This window comes from Neolamprologus brichardi, chromosome 14, assembly GCF_056152115.1.
Source record: "Neolamprologus brichardi isolate AB-2024 chromosome 14, ASM5615211v1, whole genome shotgun sequence".
In the NCBI taxonomy this organism is placed as follows: domain Eukaryota; kingdom Metazoa; phylum Chordata; class Actinopteri; order Cichliformes; family Cichlidae; genus Neolamprologus; species Neolamprologus brichardi.
Window position 1 is genome coordinate 31277960 of NC_142117.1, and position 18896 is coordinate 31296855.

The window sequence follows — 18896 nt, forward strand, 5'->3', positions numbered from 1 at the left end:
TCAGGAATCTGCACACTATAGTGCAGATAGCATCAGCAACATCATACGCACGCCACAGAGACAAGACTAGTGAAAGGATTGCTTCATCCAGTGCACCAAAGGGAATATGACATAATTCTTGGACTCTTATAAACGCCACAGAGGTCCAAGCTGCGGTTTTATCCACAAGTGGTGCATCTTTCGCTTGCTTTTTCTGCAAGTTTAGATTTTAACTCAAGTCTGAAACATGGCACGCACTGCAAAGATGTGCTGGAACAGAGAAAGTGTTAGAAATGACCCTATCATACAAACAAACAGCCTCACAACTAACCATGCACAAAAATGAATGAAACAGACTCAGCTGTGGTGAATGAGCCTCATAAAATCATACAAGTGTTAGGGTTTTTCAAACTGATGACTGGTAGTGGAAAAATAGAAAAAAGAAAAAAGAAACAAAAAGTGAGCTGCACCATGGCAACCATCACACAGACAACTGCATGGCGATGGATCCCAGTGACTTAATTGGCTTAATAATTAAAAGATATGAAAACCTTTTGTGGTTAATGATGTGAGTAATCACTGAGCAGCTATAGGTCCAGCCGTGCGGCTACAGCAGCACTCGGAGGACTATACAATAACTGCATATAGGTTTCCTAATTTCAGAGGAATGTCTTGGTCTCAGGGGGACTTTAACAAGGTGCGATTTAACAAACTGTTAAATGTGTTGTCAGCTCTTCAAAGTCTACCCGCTCAAAGTCTACGTAGTATTTTTTTTTTTAACTTACTGCTATAGAGTTGAAAAACTGCCAAATTATTCATCCATATGATCAACCTTTGCATGAAAGAAGATTAAGTAGCCTAAATTAGCCACATTGCATATTAACTGATTGTAGAAATACTCTATTAAAATGACACGTACACGAGCTGTTTTAATTTTTACTTTCTATCATTTGTTTTTAATTAATTAAAACTTTTTAATGCTAGAGGCGAGTCTGCATAAATGCAACGGAGCGCGCTGATGCATTGGTCTGCTAAAACAGTAAGTAACAGGCAATTGCTTTGCATACATCCCTCCACTAAAATCTTTTTCTAAAGCAACGTGATTAGTAACGCGTTGTTAACAATATATAAGTGAATGTGGGTAAAGTGTGCTTAGAGATAAACACTGATGAATAACTTCAACATCAGGCTGGTTACTTGTGGCGCTGGAAGGTCTGCGCAGTCCAGCTTTGATGGATACTCACATTCATTTGTTCCTTTCCGGTGTTTAAAGATGATAACTTGCGCTTCCAGATGTACAAATTCCTCTCACTGTTCCCTTATGAAGACGAAGTACAGAGTTACATCCATCCCAGGAAAAAAGGCATTATCCCCGCGGCACACTTTGTTTCTTTGCTAAATTCCTATCCAGGTCTCTTCGATTTCTTATCAGACGAAATGACTAAAAAGAAAGAAGCAAACTTGGTCTCTTTGTAAAAACTTTCCTTTCGTCTTATCGGCATCCGCTGCACGTCTGTCTGGGCTCACACACACTGCTGCAGCACGCTAAGTGAAACCAAACGATGTGGGGGCCGAGCGGTGAACGTCCGTCTCCAAAATCGAATTTCTTCAACACGTGACGGAGTGCAGCCTCCTGCTCCTCTCCTCTTTCTGCTGCTGCTGTGATTACCACAAGGAGCCACACCGACTGCAGAGAGGCAGGTCAGGTTATTGCTGAACTTTGGTGCCACCATCCTATGCGAAAGGGAAGTGTAAATCAGATACAAAGCTCGCTGTGCTCTGCTCATCTGAAGAGTTAAACTGTAAAAGAAATCGCACAGAAATCTCTGCTGTGGTGACATGCATATGATGCATATGTCAGCACAGTACTTTTATAAATCCACTGATTCTTTACACGTATATTTGTTAAAACAGCTGAATAATTTCACCAAATAATACAACATACAAACTCATTTTAATCATCCCACTGCTGAAGTAAACTTTCAATCAGTATAAGATATAAACCCTTACATTCATCATATTCATTTACTTATGCTTCCAGGCACAGTGAGGCTTGAAATGTATAATGTAAATCGGGCCTGGCTTTAGTGATTATGAATTATATCCACCTGAGCTACCTTAACAAAACATCCTCGACACAGACACTGGATCATAAGGAGATCTAGCCATCATACAGACAACATTTTCCTTCAGATGTTGGAAGTCAAGAAACCTCCTGGGGGTATTTTCCATCTAAGTCTAAAAAGGATACAATGCCTGTAACTTTTTCTCATATGTTGTGACTCTTTAAAGGAACATAGCTTACATCTTCAGTCAACCCCCAAGGGGAAGCTACACTTTTATCTCTCATGGTGCTGGAGCCACAACCCTGCTTCACTTTCTTGTCAATCACTAAAAGCTCTGAAAGTTATTAAACCCTTGTCACTTTGCATTTAGAGCTTATAAACATGAGAGGAGCAGAGAGTCCTTTTGTGTCTGTAGTTTTACTGAGAAACATCTGATGGAAATGGGATGAATGCCCCAATGTTTATTCATTTTTTCTTCTTTGTCATTAAAGAAATGAATTTGAAAACTGAATTACCCCTGGAAAGACAAAATAAAGACATTTTATTCATGATATACCTGTGAAGTGACAGTATAAAGGAGGCTTTATGAATAGTAATGAACTAGCTGCTTTGTTCTGTTTGCACTGATTAAGAAAAAGAGAGATTATCAAAAAGAATACACAAAAAAGCTTGGTCACTCTCACCGTGTTCATTTTTTTTTATTGCGGCTAAAACTTTCTTTCCTCCAGCCAACCTCGTTATGTCTCCCCACTTTCTCTCTCTGAACTGCTTTTTCACCCAGTGGAATGAGTTCCAGTGCTGGCAGCTTCTCATTATGACTGTGACAGCACAGCAAGGGAGGCAACTCACACAGATATGCATATATTCACACTAATCGACATGCTCAGATGGTTTTACTTCCACAGGGACAATCATCCATATTATCTACACTACCTGTCCCTATTTTAATGCCAGACAGACAGAACAACTTAAAATGACATGGAGCTTGGCTTTGTTCTTTATGCCCTGGATGTAATTTTGAGTGCAAAGGATCAAAAGACAGATACAAGTGGGAGTTAAATAGTGTGCTGTGCACAAAATAACATTTGCAGTATGCATTAAAAGAAGTCAGCAGACGTAATACGTATTGGTGTTCTTAGATAGCAGTATAGATAAATGTTTAGCAGAGCTGGAAAGAAAAAAAAGTGTTTTGTTTATGTTTTATTTCCTTTCGTAGATAACATGTAGGGCTGTTTCATATCAATTCAAGTTGTTACTGACACCATCTCACTATCTTCGCAGTTCCTCGTGCAGCATTATATTTAACAAAGTGAAATCCTTTACCTTATCAAGATTCATTTTTATTGCAAATATCCTTTTCTTTTTTTTAACATAAATATATTAAAAATCAAAGCCACAAAATCTGCCCAGTGACAAAGCAATGGATTGTCAAATATCCTGTTCGCATACTAATGACAAAATGTTCACTTGGCATCACTTGGCTTGCCTATTCCAACTTTGATAAATTATTAAAGATGAAAAGATGTACAGAAACTAGGAGCACAGATGTCAAACTGATGGATTTGTTTATGGTTTTGCAAACAGCAATAAGCAGATTAGGTATTGTACTGTGGATAAATCAAAACACAAGAGGAGCATCTGTTTTCCATCCAGCGTCGGTGCTTGAGTTCCATACAAAAGTGCAGCCTAAGTTTATGTCGTTTTAAAGGCTCAGTCTGCATTAATTTTACCTATGCTCACCTCACACTTTAGTTTTTCAGGTCCGTTCACATGCATGAGATTGTCCAATTTATTTACTGTAAAATGCATTGAGTTCAGTTCCTACTTGGTTTTAACTGACTTGACTGCCCTCATAAGTCACATAAGGCCATGAATAAAAAAACAAGGTGCCGTAATGGTGGACAAATCTGCAATTCTACTTTGAGGTTAGATGCTGTCCACATCAAGACGTTGTGGTCTTGGTAATTTTTCTGTGCTGCTTATTTTAGTGACATTTGACCGTGGATTAGAGGGAGTACCACAGCTTGGCTCCTTTGCCCTTGCTGAAAGACCATGAAAGAAATAATAAATAGATTGAGTTTAATCAAGATTAAAGGTAAGTGTGTGACATGCCACTCTTTCTCAGGAAATCATATCAGTAACTGCTTCTAACCTGATACACAAAATGTAAAAAAAACCAAAACAAAATACATGTATTTGTGAAATAAAACATCATGGTGTTGCACCACAAGCAATTTTTCAGCTGCTACATTAAAACCATAATAAGACTCAGATGTCCTTGTATCTCCCTACCCTGTAATTCTCAATGTTTTGATGAAATATGATTTTTGTGAGATCTTTTCATATAATTCTCAGTTTCTTTTGTGTAGCAATTGGCCCCACAGATCATTGATGGCTGATTTGTGATTTTTTTTATTTATTTATTTGCTCTCATGAAGTTTATATTGTGGCATTTGCAAGTGTGCCCTGGGCAACAAAGAAAGGCTTTGAATGCGTTTAATTTACAGCAAAAATTTCTTGTTGTTTGTCAAGTCTTGGAAAACAAAATAACAAAAATGGGGATGACCTAATGAAGTTTTTGGTTAAAAAATGAAATAGGGGGAATAACAAGATGATTAATTTAATAGTTGTTGTAGCATTCCACAGAACAAAAAGCTGAGGAAAAGCTATATACACATCAAATACTAAACTTGTTAGGCGTGGATTATCTGAGCATGCTCGCGTTCATTTCATTCTTTAAAAGTAATGGATTCATTTGTGATGCTTAAATGTAAATATTCTGTAATCCAGGACACAGACTTCACAATGCTGCTCTACCGGAACCCCATCTGGATCAAAACACAATGGAAGTTATGTCTGCAAGGTGAATAGTACAAAATGTTGGGGGTGGGGGGGTTGGGCACATATTTAAGCAGAGGCCTAATGACTTACGTTGAGACGAAACACTAACCAGAAGCAGTAGTGAACCATTTCCTCCAGACTGCTGTGCATTTCAGGAAATATGAGCTCCAGCGTGTTAAATGTCACCTTTTAAGTTACGGATGGGAAAAGTTCATATGAAACCTGCACAGTTCAAGATCAAGTCATAGAGTATCTAACGTTCCATGCTGTTTGGGTGTGTTTTCTTTTTTTGTGCATGCATTTATTACCCATATTGATATAGTGCATATTCTACGCTAGACTTACACTGCATGATCCTTTCCACAGGATACTGCATATCGAATGAGCATGTGGTTTTCATTTGGTTGATAACGTTCCGGGAATACGTACCTCTTTGTCATCTTCCGGTTAATAGTGAAGATATTTTATAGATTCCATGTCTCCACAAATTGCCATAATAAATTGTTCATGAAACCAAAAATCCTTGTGATGCTCTGACACAGAAATGAAGGGCTTACAAAGAAAGAGATTTACTCTCAAGTTCTTCACTGTGATTACTGAACAACGTGAGTAAGCATCTGTAAAACTTAATGTTGCGTCTGCTTTACTCAGAATTAATATCTGGTTCCTTTTCCCCCCAACAGATGCATTTAAAACATGAAAGGGATTGATATAGCCCTGTGTACAGTATATATTTGAAAGAGCAGCCTGTAGAGGTGATCCTACTTTCACTTTGCTGTTACTGGGTCAAATCTCCCTGTGATGCCAGCTTAAAAACTTTATTATTTTGTGTCTGAGCATAGCTGTTTATAAAAACGACCATCTTAGTGGTTAAATTAGTTTTTCCTTCTGAATTGTTAACTACAGTCTCATTGACAACATTGTAACCAACAAAAAAAGGCAAAGATAGTATAATTGGTGTGTTAACTCCAAAAAAGTACAGTCTCATCCAGGAGGCAGCGTATAATTCTGTCGGGGTCATCCTGTTCCTCAATGGTCGGTGCTGTTTCTAGGAAAGTTGTATTTTCCTTAGAAAATCCAAGGTGTGAATGTGAGAATACATAAATACAAAGCAGAGTTCTGCTGACAAAGAGCCTGCCTGAATTGTATGTGTGGATTTAAGAGCTTAAGAAAAAAGTCTCACTAACCACAACAACTTTTGCAACAAAGCCTGTTGTTATCTTATTTTATCCTAGCTGACAAACTTTTAAAAACCTTACCACTGCTACAAAAAAAAAAAAACTACCTATGCTTCTGGTTTAGTATTGTTGTTTATACCTGTCGCCAATCCTAACTGATTGAACTCAGATTATCTTTGTTTCTTGTTAAGACAAAAATCTATTTTAAGATAAAGTGAAGGTTTTGAGGCCAAAAGGCTATCTTAACTCTCAAAGATAAATGAGGTCTGACAGTAAATAATTTCCAGTGTTTCAGATCCTTTTTAATGGGTTTTAAGTATTCCTATGGTCTTGAATATTTATGACTATGGTGTGTAATGACTCTCACAAAATATCGTTTATTCATGTCATGGTATTTTACTCCTTTGGTTTAATCTGGTGAGTTTAATCACTGTTAAACATGGTTAATAGACTTGTCTCTGTTGTCCTGGTTCTTGACAAATAACCGGTTTAATGAACTGTACAAAGAAATAAAGCTAATGAGAATTAATTTCCATTCGAAGTCGCCTCAGGGCGAGGAGGAATATACTGAAATAGAGGGTAAATTGATAAAACTGGCATTTTCCCTCAGGCAATGCAGAAATGATATCTTCTTGTAACTACAACAGTGAATCTGAACAATTTTAAAAATCTCTACCAGGCATTAGTGTAATTCAGCATGTCTGCAAAAAAGGAGGGTGCAGCTGTAATGGAATTTGGAAATTACACTTTACATGCTGTATATATAGTGTGAGGACTTATTTTTAGACCTATAGTTCATTAACAGTAAACATACAATATAATAATATCTAATAATCTTTATAAACTTCAGTCTTCTTAACAGCAGTCTGGCTTATAACAGTGCCACCCAATGTGGTAATGAATGCTTTCTAATTAATACACTATCCATCACAGAGTCCAACATGTCGTTCTCCTGCAGGACAAAATTCCTGAGACATTGTAGGGAGTCTAACTGATTCTGATGGAGATCACTTTTATTCTCCAGGAATGCATTGTGTTGTGGAGGAAAGGAATGCACAGCTTTGAGAGAGATGCCCTGGAATTCTCAAAACAATTAAATTGCTCAAGCAAAAATTTCTTTGAGGCAAAAAAAAAAAGTCCTAGTGAGGGAAAAAAGCCTCTAATCCCATTACTCTGCACTTCACAATGCTGTCAGTTGAGAAAGTAATGTTGTTGACTCTACTTGGTTTGTCATTTTGAAGCACGCCATTGCAATGAGTGGCACTGAAGTGAACAATCGCTGTCAGGGTCAGCACAGAGCAACCTGGGCGAATTCCTTCATCGTTTCACCATGGCAGCCTTACTCAACTCTGCTATAACTGCATGTTTTTACAATATTGTCAGAACATTACTTGAAGAAAGAGTGTTCATTAAAACCGTCAAATAGATGGAGTGACAGGATAAACTCAAATAATATATAACCGTGGAAACTATTTTCCTTTTCCATGAGTCAGTGGATGCAATCATTTACTTTGGCACATGCGAGGCTTTCGGTTGGTTCCACAGGAAACATGAATGACCCACACCCTCCTATCAATACTAAATATATTCCTATTTTTATGGCAGCTGGGGCAAAAGTCATCTCATTTCACAACTTGCCAAAGTACCTCTGAAAAATGCTATGTTCCTGATGGCTTGAGCACGATTTTTCTCATTAAAGATATAATCAGTGGTTACGCTTTTCAAAAAGGACATATGTGTAAAGAATGTTGTTTTGCTGGTTATGCAGTCGGGGTTAAGGCATCAGCCCTCGAGGCTGGCAGCTTCACCAACAATTTGTCTAAGGGTCACATGATCCATATGGTCATGCTCATGAGCAAACATTTACATAACAAGAAACAGAGCTGGATGGTTGCAAATTGTAAACAGTTACTCATGGAGATGCAAATACAAAACAGCTTTCTGAAAGTAGTGCATCAACCAATTCGAAACATAAAACGAAAGATTTAGATTTTTTTCCTGGCTCTTTATGTTTGAAAAACTAGAAACTAATCTTGCCAACAGTAATATGGATATTTTAGGTGTTCTTGTAATTTTGTGGGGTTGCAAATAAGAAAGCACGGTTGCCTTGCGGTAATGTCCGTGGTCATTTCCTTTATTTTTGTAATGACAGTGGCTGTTTTCCTGCATAATTAAAATAGATGCTTATGAAGATCTTGGCATCCGTAGACTCACTGCCAGGTGCAGAGCTAAAGATGGGAGACCTATTATCATCACCATTAGGCTATGAGTAGAAACCCCAATAGGACTATGAAACAGACAGTCGAGTGTAACTGGCCATTTGTCTGCATAAGTGCACTGGAATTACGCAGCTCTCTGCACAATTAAGAAATGGACATTTCACATTAGCTATTAGCAACTATAATGGAAAGCATCTGATTCTGTTTGAAATCCATCACGGTGAACTATATTTATCCTCAGGTGTTTTTTCCTTTCCTTGTCAGTTTTATGGGTGCTTATGGGTTTTTTGCCTGAGTTTTGAGTTTATTAATATTTTGATTTTTTTTTTATGTAGCCAATATTCCCTGTTTGACTTCTTTATTATAATATTTGCAGCTAATTTTTTTGTTTTCAACTTTTTGAAAACTAGCTGGTTAGAGTTGTGGTTTTATATTCAATCCCTTGAGTTTCAAGCCTGTGTCTTCTTTTATCTTGCTGTTACTCTGCCTGTTATTAACTTCCTGTTATATTTCGTTTTTATTTAATTTTTTACGTTCTCTTGTGTCTTCTAGTTTTGCTTGTGTGTCGTTGCCTTAATTAGTTTCAGTCGTGTGTATTTTCCCAGGTGTGTCTTCTTCCCTTGTTACCTTTTGTATATTTAAAGACCTAGTTGGTCAGTGTTCCTTGTTTGATTGTTTGTAGTCTTGGTGGTTCTGCCTCATGTTTGCCTCGTTTCAGATGTAGTATTTTAGGCTTCTGATAGGCTTCTGGATTCCAGCTGAATAAAGGTTGTTTTTTTTTCATGTTTGTTTGCAGGGAAGTATTTGTCTGCAACTTTGCAAAAATGCTTCTCTGGTTACTTTCCTTAACATTTAGAAAAGCAAATATCCACCAAATATATAAATATTTATGGCGTGATTGAAAATTATGTGCCAAAACCTTATGCTGGAATTTTATCTGACACTTTAATGATCTGTAGTAATAAATGCACATGTTTGATATATAATATAAAACAAATTACTCTCTGAGGATATCAGTTTCTCTAGAGTATTTGTCACGGGGGGAAATCCTTGAACTCAAGCATTATATTTTGCCATGGGCAGGTTCAGCCGCCAAATGTAGGAATTTTACCTTAATTTTAGACTTTGAGAATATCAGAAATAAAGTGACATCAAAGAACAATAACACAGCTGCGACTATGTACAGTACATCCATTTTCGAAGGTCCGGGTAACTGGTCAGATATAATCTATGACTTTAAATCATCCTGCAAACTGCAATAGCATGCAACATAGCCTGCAGTGTAAAATAAGATCATCTTGGGAAACATAATATATGCCTGACATGAGTTTAGGAACAATGCTAAATAGTAAAGCTATAGAAATCCATAGCACGCTCAAGAAGAGGAATGGACAAATGTACAAAGGTGGCGTGGAGTAAATCTTATATTTAAACGGCCCATGGGAGGATACATCAGTACGCCATGTTTCAGCGTTAGTCATGCACAGATGTTTAAGAAGAGAGCTGCTATGTTACTGTCAAAGCCATATGTGCTTTGGTCTGTACAAACACTATAATCAGTAGCACTTTATAAAGCAGCTGCAGAGCCCACAACTAAAAATACACAGTCAAGGTTGCAAATCAGAATTTATACCAGTATAATCACTTTAATACTGAACGAAATGATTTTATAACCTCAGATATCGAATATAACCACATCCTGTTTTTGCCCTTTGATGATTCGCTGAGGTTTTAAACCCAAATCGTTTTCACGAAGCTCAGGGAAACGTGTTATTCTCAAACTCATCAGTTCAGGAAACTACAGCCAAAGCCTACAGCCTTATAACGAATGGCAGCGCTGTCGTAACAGATAAACCAGGGGTGTGATCATAGTGGTATGAAAGAAGTGAGAGACAGCCCATATCTTCTGCATGTTGAGGAGTTAAGGTCATAGACCAGGTCCCAGCGAATAGTTACAATTGTGATGCTGTTTTCTTTAAATTAAGCTGAAAGTATATATATATATATATATATGTATATATAGTTTGTATAATTCCAGAATTATACAAACTTTGCCATTTAAAACTTACCACAAGCTATTATAAAAACTTGATCATATCATTAATGACATTTAACCTCAAGCCTGAAATTTTAATTAACATGGCAAGAAGGAACAACTCTAAAGTAATGTTTTTGTAAGCATGGCTTACATTCAAATGATAACTTTCCCTGTGATCTCTGCTGTGTCAAAAGATTGATTAATAATTAAAATATCTTGTGCTCACAGAAAAAAACCTCTGAGAGATTTATTTCTATCAGGCAGAACTGCTATGGCACATCTACTTACTGATGTGCAAGAAACCCCTATTAACTCTCCTCAGGTACCTGCTCGCACTGTACTCCCTTAGAGCTGGAATAAGGATGTCCTTGAACATGAAGGCAGAATTTAACAAGGCTGAAACTTTGCACTGACATCTTCTGTTATTTGATGTATTTAGGTAAAAGCAAGACTTTAACATTAAGCCACCTTTAAGACCACTAAGCAGGAGAACAGACCAATAGCGGAATAACAGGAAAAGCAATGCAGAAATTAAAAATAGGGGCCCATTTCAATTTGGGGCTAAAACAATTGCATATCAAGGGTACTGTACTGATAAATGCTGATGAGTCTTACAAAGTAGTGATATACAGAAAGCAGAAGGCAGTAAAAAAAACAAAAACTTTTTTAGTTTGATGTTCAGGACAAAATAATTTCAAGGTTCAAGGTTCTTTATTTGTCACATGCATAGTTATACAAGTATAACACACAGTGAAATGTAACCTGACACGCTCCTCAACATGTGCAAAAATGGGGGGGGGGGGGGGGGGGGTTAGAGGAAGAACATTATATATATATATAGTATATACATTGGGTGAATGTGCAGTAGTAGCAGCAAGCAGGTGAATTCTGTACATTAATAAGAATAGACATCTGACTATTTTACAGAATAGACAATATAAACATATTTAAAATTAAAGGAATTTGAAATGTACATTGTGTGTGCATTTCATTCATTAAAATGGAAGATAAAAAGGTCACCGTGAGGGTACTTTACTGAACTTTGCTTCAGTGAAAGATCAGGCACAGACAGGAGAAGGGAAAAATAACAGTGTATAATATCTACCAAAGTGTTTTCCTAATCACCACAGGGAACCTCCAGGAGAGGAAGACTCTCTCCACACCAGCTCAGATCTGGTATTAACATCATATCCGCTATATCCACTGCAGTCACTCTATGGATATCTTCATGTCCATCCAGCATTAACTTTACGTGCACGCACTGGAGTCTGGTGCATTATGCATAAGCCCTGACAGAAAGCTTCTTGCCTTAATATTGTCTCTCATTAGATTTTGCAGTCTGTGTGAAAAGTTTGTTAAGATGAGTTTTCAAAAGCAATATCAAGTTTGGCAATATCACTGGTTTGAGCAATACTCTCAGTGATTAGCTCAGTTAAACATTGCCACAAAATATGAACATAAATATGAAAGATGAACACCAGCTTCCAAAGTCTAAAATCTCTGCAGAAATAAGCACAATTTGTGGGCTTCATTAGCTGGCACATTTACTATATAACAAGGTATCTTTTCTGCAGTAAAGTAGATATTCAATATTCATTTTTTCCAGCTTGTTTTCTACTTTACATCTCAACAAATGTAAGACTCTTGCATGTTTTCGTTTGGTCTCCTAAATATTTCTTTCCCACAGCATTATCACAGTAAAAAGCCCAGTGCAACAGGTGTCATGGTAAATGTAAAACTGCTTGAACAAGCACCACATTGAGGCGACATATTTATAGAACATATTTATAGGTGCTTATTATGTAAAATATATGAAAAAAGATTCCAACATTCTTGCCTCTCTATCACCAGCAGGGTCAGAATATGTGATATTTAGTGGTTCACACTCACCCATTTGGAAAAAACAACATTTTTCCCAGTGTTTTCTATAAGCTTTATGCACACAGCACTGTTTTCAATCAGCTTGCTGAATAGTGACAACCCACAAGCCGGTGGCATATCCCAAGGCACCAAACCCAATCTGGGTGCAGCACAGTCTAAATTTAATAGGACATCAGAAAGCATCCTGTTTCTCCCTGTGGTGAGTGAGTCCAAGGAACAGAAACATCTGAACCTTACGTGAGATGCTCTCCACATCTGGCACCCATCCTGATTGTTTCAGGGGTGTGGGCATGCACCAGCAGCTGCAGCCAACCACTCCCAGATGTTTCTGATAGGCTGAGTGTCTAGCTGTTTGTTAAGCGTGAGGTGATCTTTGATCCTTTAACAGCGTTGGCTGCAGTGTTATTGTGAGGAGGGCCCAAGAAGCTCTGCGAGGCACACAGCGGAAGTGCTGCAACCTCACAGAAAGGCCTGTGGTTCACTGTGGTGAAAACAGGCATGGTAAAGTGGCTTCAGCTGTGGAAAAGAGCTCTTTGGAAACCACCCAGTATCTCTATCCAGATCCAATTGTGCTACTGGCATCGTAATAGAGGAAATCAACACAAGTATAGTCTATAACCTTGGAGGAGAAAAGTAGTCTTTAAGTGAGCTTTTATGTGAAAGAAATGGAAATCTCTGAAACTTCATAATAAAGCTTAAAACCCTACGAAACCATCTCTGATATTATTTTCAGCAAAGTTGTGCTTTGCTCAGTTTCTGCATGTTTTTTTTCTATCACTACTGAGTGGTGCAACACATGGTGGCAAAAGACCAATATCGTAAATTACCCCTTTTTCCTCTTTTAAGAAGGCGTCTGTCCTGACATGATCACACATGGCTAAAACATCCTGCTCTCAGCCCACACAAATATATCAACAGCAGTGATCACAAAACGGTGTATAACTGAATACAGTAGTGAGATATTTAACCAGGTCTTCCCATTAACACCTGACCTGTCCAGAGGTTCAGTCAATAAGCTCGTCAATAGCTTCAATGCTAAAATGTTAAATGTAATGGATACAATTGCTCCCATTAAGGTGAAGGTTATCTCTGGAAGGAAAAAGTCTCCATGGAGAAACTCCACACTAGTGAAAAATGAAAAAAGAGAGTGTAGGAAAGCTGAGCGCAGATGGAGAAAAACAAACCTCCAGGTTCATTATGACATCTATAAAGAGAAACTTCACAATTATAATTTACAACTGAGGAGTGCAAGGAGGTCCTACTTCTCTGACATCATCACCAAAAACAGTCATAATGCTCGGGTCTTATTTTCTACAGTTGACAGGCTAACAAACCCTCCTGTGTCAGTGGCAGCTGAACTTCATTCGACCATGGCCTGCAATGACTTTGCCAAATTCTTCACAGAAAAAATCCAAAAGATTAGACAAGCAATTGGTACATCAACAGCAGATCCAGAATATGTACTGTGTCCACCGAAAAACAGTTTAAACACCATGAAACAGTTTCACCCGATTAACAGCAAAGACCTGGAGGACATCTTAGGTCAACTGAACTCCTCCTCTTGCTGTTTAGATGTCCTGCCAACAAGTTTTTTCAAAAAGGTCTCAAAGACTTTAGAGTCAGACCTGTTACAGATCGTCAATTTTTCTTTATTATCAGGTGTGTTTCCAGAATCACTAAAAACGGCTGTAATTAAACCTGTACTAAAAAAGGACAATCTCGACAAGACACAAATGAACAACTACAGGCCGATCTCAAATCTCCCATTTTTAAGTAAGATCATTGAAAAAGCAGTTTCTCAACAGCTCAATTACTTCTTAAAACAGAATAACTGCTATGATGCCTTCCAGTCAGGTTTTAGACAGAACCACAGCACTGAAACCGCTCTGACCAAAGTGTTTAATGACATATGTCTGAATACAGACAGTGGAAAAATGTCAGTCTTAGTTTTACTGGATCTCAGTGCAGCATTTGATACAGTTGACCACAACATATTACTCAAACGACTGGAGAACTGGACAGGTCTTTCAGGAACTGTACTAAACTGGTTCAAAACATACTTAGAAAACAGGAAATACTTTGTATCAATAGGTAACTTCACATCTGAGCAGACAAGTATCACATGTGGAGTTCCCCAAGGTTCCATCTTGGGACCTCTTCTGTTTAACATTTACATGCTCCCACTGGCACAGATTATAAAGAACAACAAAATAAACTACCATAGCTATGCAGATGACACACAAATATATATCACAATGTCACCAGGAGACCGAGGCCCTGTACAGGCTCTTGGTAAATGCATTGAGGAAATTAATGACTGGTTGTGCCACAATTTTCTCCAGCTAAACAAAAACAAAACTGAGGTAATAGTCTTTGGCGCCAAAGAAAAACGATTACAGGTCACCAGAGAACTTCAGTCTATACACCTAAAAACCACAAACCAGGCGAGAAATTTGGGTGTAGTGATGGATGCAGACCTAAACTTAGAAAAACACATTAAGACAATAACAAAATCAGCTTACTATCACCTCAAGAATATATCAAGGATAAAAGATCTGATGTCCCAACAGGACCTGGAAAAACTAGTCCATGCATTCATCTTTAGTAGGCTTGATTACTGTAACAGCATCTTTACAGGTCTACCTAAAAAATCCGTCAGACAACTACAGCTCATTCAGAACTCTGCTGCTCGAGTCCTCACTAAGACCAAAAAAGTGGACCACATCAGTCCAGCTCTGAGGTCTTTACACTGGCTGCCTGTCCGTCAGAGGATAGACTTTAAAGTTCTGATGCTGGTCTATAAAGCTCTGAATGGTTTAGGACCAAAATACATCAGTGACCTCCTGACCCAGTATGAACCTTCCAGATCCCTCAGGTCATCTGGATCCGGTCTTTTATCAGTTCCCAGAGTCAGAACCAGACACGGAGAAGCCGCATTCAGCTTTTATGCTCCTTATATCTGGAACAAACTCCCAGAAAGCCTCCGATCAGCTGAAACACTCAGTTTATTTAAATCCAGGTTGAAGACTCACCTGTTCTCAGCTGCATTTGAATAAAGCACCAAATCCGCACTCAAAACTTACATTTTAACTACTGATTTTATCTACTGTCCTGATTTTATCTGTTTTGATTTTATATACTGTTTTGTTTGTTTGTTTGTTTGTTAATTAGTTAGTTTGTTTGCTTGTTTTAATCAATTTTAAATCATGCTTTTTATTTGTTTTTGTTTCTAATGTCTCTGTAAAGCACTTTGAATCACCTTGTTGTTGAATTGTGCTATACAAATAAACTTGCCTTGCCTTGCCTTGCCTTGCCTCTAACATCCAAAGGCTATAAAGGCCCAACTATCCCTGTCAAAGTCATGTCAGGCTTTGTACACCCACCATTTGGATTCACAGAGATAGTATTTTAGGAAACGGTGCACTCCAGGCCAAAAATTCAAAAATAAACAGAACATTTGTGGAGAGGGAAGCTGCGCCACTCCTGCTTCCTCCCTCCAGTATAGCCTGGTTCCACTATAAGAGCACTTTAGCAACAGATCTCAACAGAATGGAACAGCAAATTGTGCATCATACACCATCCCATAAGGTCAACATATGTACCCTTTTTGATGTAAAAAGCATCTGTCTTTTCTTACTGTCATCATATTTTAAATTTTTTGTGAATATTAACACTGATATTCAACAAGAGCAAAAAGAAATGCAACACTTGGGGTCAGTTTTAAGTTCTCTCTTCATTAGTGTCTAACGTAGATGCCCTTTTCCAAAGCCTCTCCATCAATGGACAGCAGTCCTGGTGGTAGTGGAGCAAAAGCTAAGCACTACATGGTACTGTATGAATAATATTATCAAATTTTAGGTTGCTATCTATCAACAGTGTGCCATAATCCTGGAAAACGTATTAAAATATTTCTTTAAGCCACTTCAAACTTCCAGGAAATAGAATTACTGCCAACAAAGGTTTGTTTTGACCCTAAAATAGTCTCAGCTACCACAAGATTTCTCATTTCCACAGGTTCCAATATGTGACTGAGCAATGAGAAGGGAAAAAATCCAAGAAAACACAAAGTGATTAAGATCATTTCCATGGAGGATACAATTAAACATGTTTAGTGTTTATGTCATTATTCTGACATTTAATTTTAAAAAAATATTGTTTCTAACATCAACATTCTCTTTACTTTATAATGAGACATTCACCATTATGTTCTTCCTTACGAGTCCCTGCTGTAAATTAATGCAAACTTTATTTGCACATGAAAAAAAACCAACATTTCAAAGACTGTTTTTGACTGTCGAGGCCGGTGGGTTACCTTTATCTTGCTGCATAATTTATGCTCAGTGTGAAAAGTTTCAGAGTTCTTTTTTGATTTGTTTGATTGTTTTTTATTAATTTGTTTTTTTGTAAAACAGTGTCAGCAGAATACTTAGCTCATTTTTCATTTTAATTCTGTTTTTATTACCTGTCACTATTTAATATGCTTGCTCAGTTATTAAGGTTATGTTTTTATTTCTTTTGCAATGTCTTGAAGGCATTTGTTGACTAAACATTCTGTTCAGTCTGTAGCTCCAAAAAAGCTGACAATCACTTTTTTGACAAGTTGCATCAGCTTGTAAGCATTACTTTATACATAAAAAAAATAAATAAACAAATTATAAAAGAGAGGTTTGGTCGTGGTTTTGCGCAAGATGGAAGATGATCCAGCAACTTCTGGTGTTTCGTAAATACTGAAAATTAAATGCTGTTCAATTTGAGTTTAAAATAATGGGCCTGTTTCCTTGACTGAGGGCACAAGTAAGTAAGAGCTCTTTAATTCAGTTTAAAAAAATAAACAGTGTGCTGTAACACGTCATATCACATTCATCACAAAGCATCTGTGCCATCTTTGTGGTGTCTCACTTGAGTACATCAGTGAGTTGGAATCAAATCAGCTGGAGTAACACTGCAGAAAATAACAGGCTGCAAGTCATTCTGCAGGTCATTATTCGGTGCAAAAAATTCAAGTTCTTAAACCAGGCAAAGGTGACCCCTGTTGGCCATGCAATTGAATAAAAGATTAAGCTTAAATATATTCGTGGGAACACAAGTTACACAAGATGTTATGCTGAAATTCCAGTTTGTGAAATATTACTATCCCATTCAAATTCATTCCACAAAAAAATAATAGCTGTCTTTCTCAACAATCATCAAAAACAGATGTGTGGTTTTGGAAATGCAGACTAGTGTTGTAAAACATATCATGTGTGATGTATAATGCTGCCTGTGTTATGAGGATGTCAGATATTCTGAGAAAGAATTGAGCTCAACCACCAGATGAACTGCTGGATGTTCTCTTTGCAAATCAAGAAGAATAGACGCTGAACAAGAGGGGAAGGCTGCAAATCAAACACCATGTGACAAAATAGGATATTCAGACCACATAGCTCATTTTAACCTATAGCACTGGTTACTTATCACATCAAAGTCAGCTTTTAGATCTGTTTAGGCAGCGTCTGCAAAAGTTTGCTGAGAGAATAACTGAGAAAAGGCACCACTGTGGTTAAAAACCAGATACACTTTAAATAGGATACAAATCTAAGCCACAACTATGTCTGCATGGCTCAGCAAAATGTGTGTTTTCCCTAACTTATTATGCTTTAGTTAAATATAAAAAACTAGAATAAAGGCTGTTGGAAACTGTGTATCTTGCAGGGGATTTGCAGCATTTGCAAAGCCGGAGAGTTCTTGGACCCCACAAGTTTAAGCAGCAGGTAGAGCTAGTCTGCATGAGGATTTGCAAACATGCATAAATGAAAAGGATGGAAAACTCATACACAGCATGAGGGCCAATCCCTCATGGGTTTCTCTACTTCTTCTTTGTAGTCCAGACTACACAAATCTTTCATTTCACCTATTTGAATTCAACCTGCTCACTTTCATGACTGGATTTTGCATGCTAGCAATGCTATGTGTTGACAACCACAAACACATGTGGATGGTGGAATGTGCGAGCACTAAATGGAGCAGAAAAAAAGGGGTTTCTATCTTTCTGCCTATCTTGAGTTTGTGTTTCTCGTGCAATGACAAAATCTCATCCTGAATACACCCACTGTCGTCAGAACCATCCTGGAAGGTGTTTTTTTGAGTACTCGCAGATCTTTACATCACTGACAGTATGTGTATATGTGTGTCTATAGACTAATTTTGTCAACCACAGTGTAATAACTGTGCAAGACTCAGAAGAATTACTGGTGTGAAGTAGACATCCAAATAAGACCAAGTCTGAAAAATGGATGTGGTCTAAGAACTATTGCTGGTGTGATCCCAGTGCAAGATGACATCTGGGGAGGGATTAATCATTGATTGGTGACAGGCTTCATTATTGTAACATTCAATAATTCAAGCTTGAGCAAAATTCTGCAGATCGGATTAAAACTTGTAGCCTGTAAGAAAATGTGAATTACATGATTAAATCAGTGCCTGGTGGTATGAAGAGTTTTCTAGCTTTCTTAAATTCTTTAATATTTAAGCACCCCCCCCCCCCCCCCCTCTCTCTCTCTCTCTCTCTCTCTCTCTCTCTCTCTCTGTGTGTGTGTGTGTGTGTGTGTGTGTGTGTGTGTGTGTGTGTGTGTGTGTGTGTGTGTGTGTGACTTAAGGCAAAAGTGAAAGATTTGGATCAAAAGTGTTGTAGACCGGTGCCCTCTTGAATATTAAA

At 37.7% G+C, this 18896-nt stretch overlaps 1 protein-coding gene across 1 annotated transcript in view; it reads right to left on the reverse strand.

Moving 5' to 3' along the window:
- LOC102790291 (protocadherin-16-like) overlaps nucleotides 1-1533 on the reverse strand; it is a 77548-nt gene extending 76015 nt beyond the window's left edge. The window contains exon 1 of the mRNA XM_035910267.2: nucleotides 1224-1533. The gene's annotated coding sequence lies outside the window, so the exon portion shown is untranslated. The remainder of the gene's footprint in view (nucleotides 1-1223) is intronic.
- Between the last annotated feature and the right edge of the window lie 17363 nt (nucleotides 1534-18896).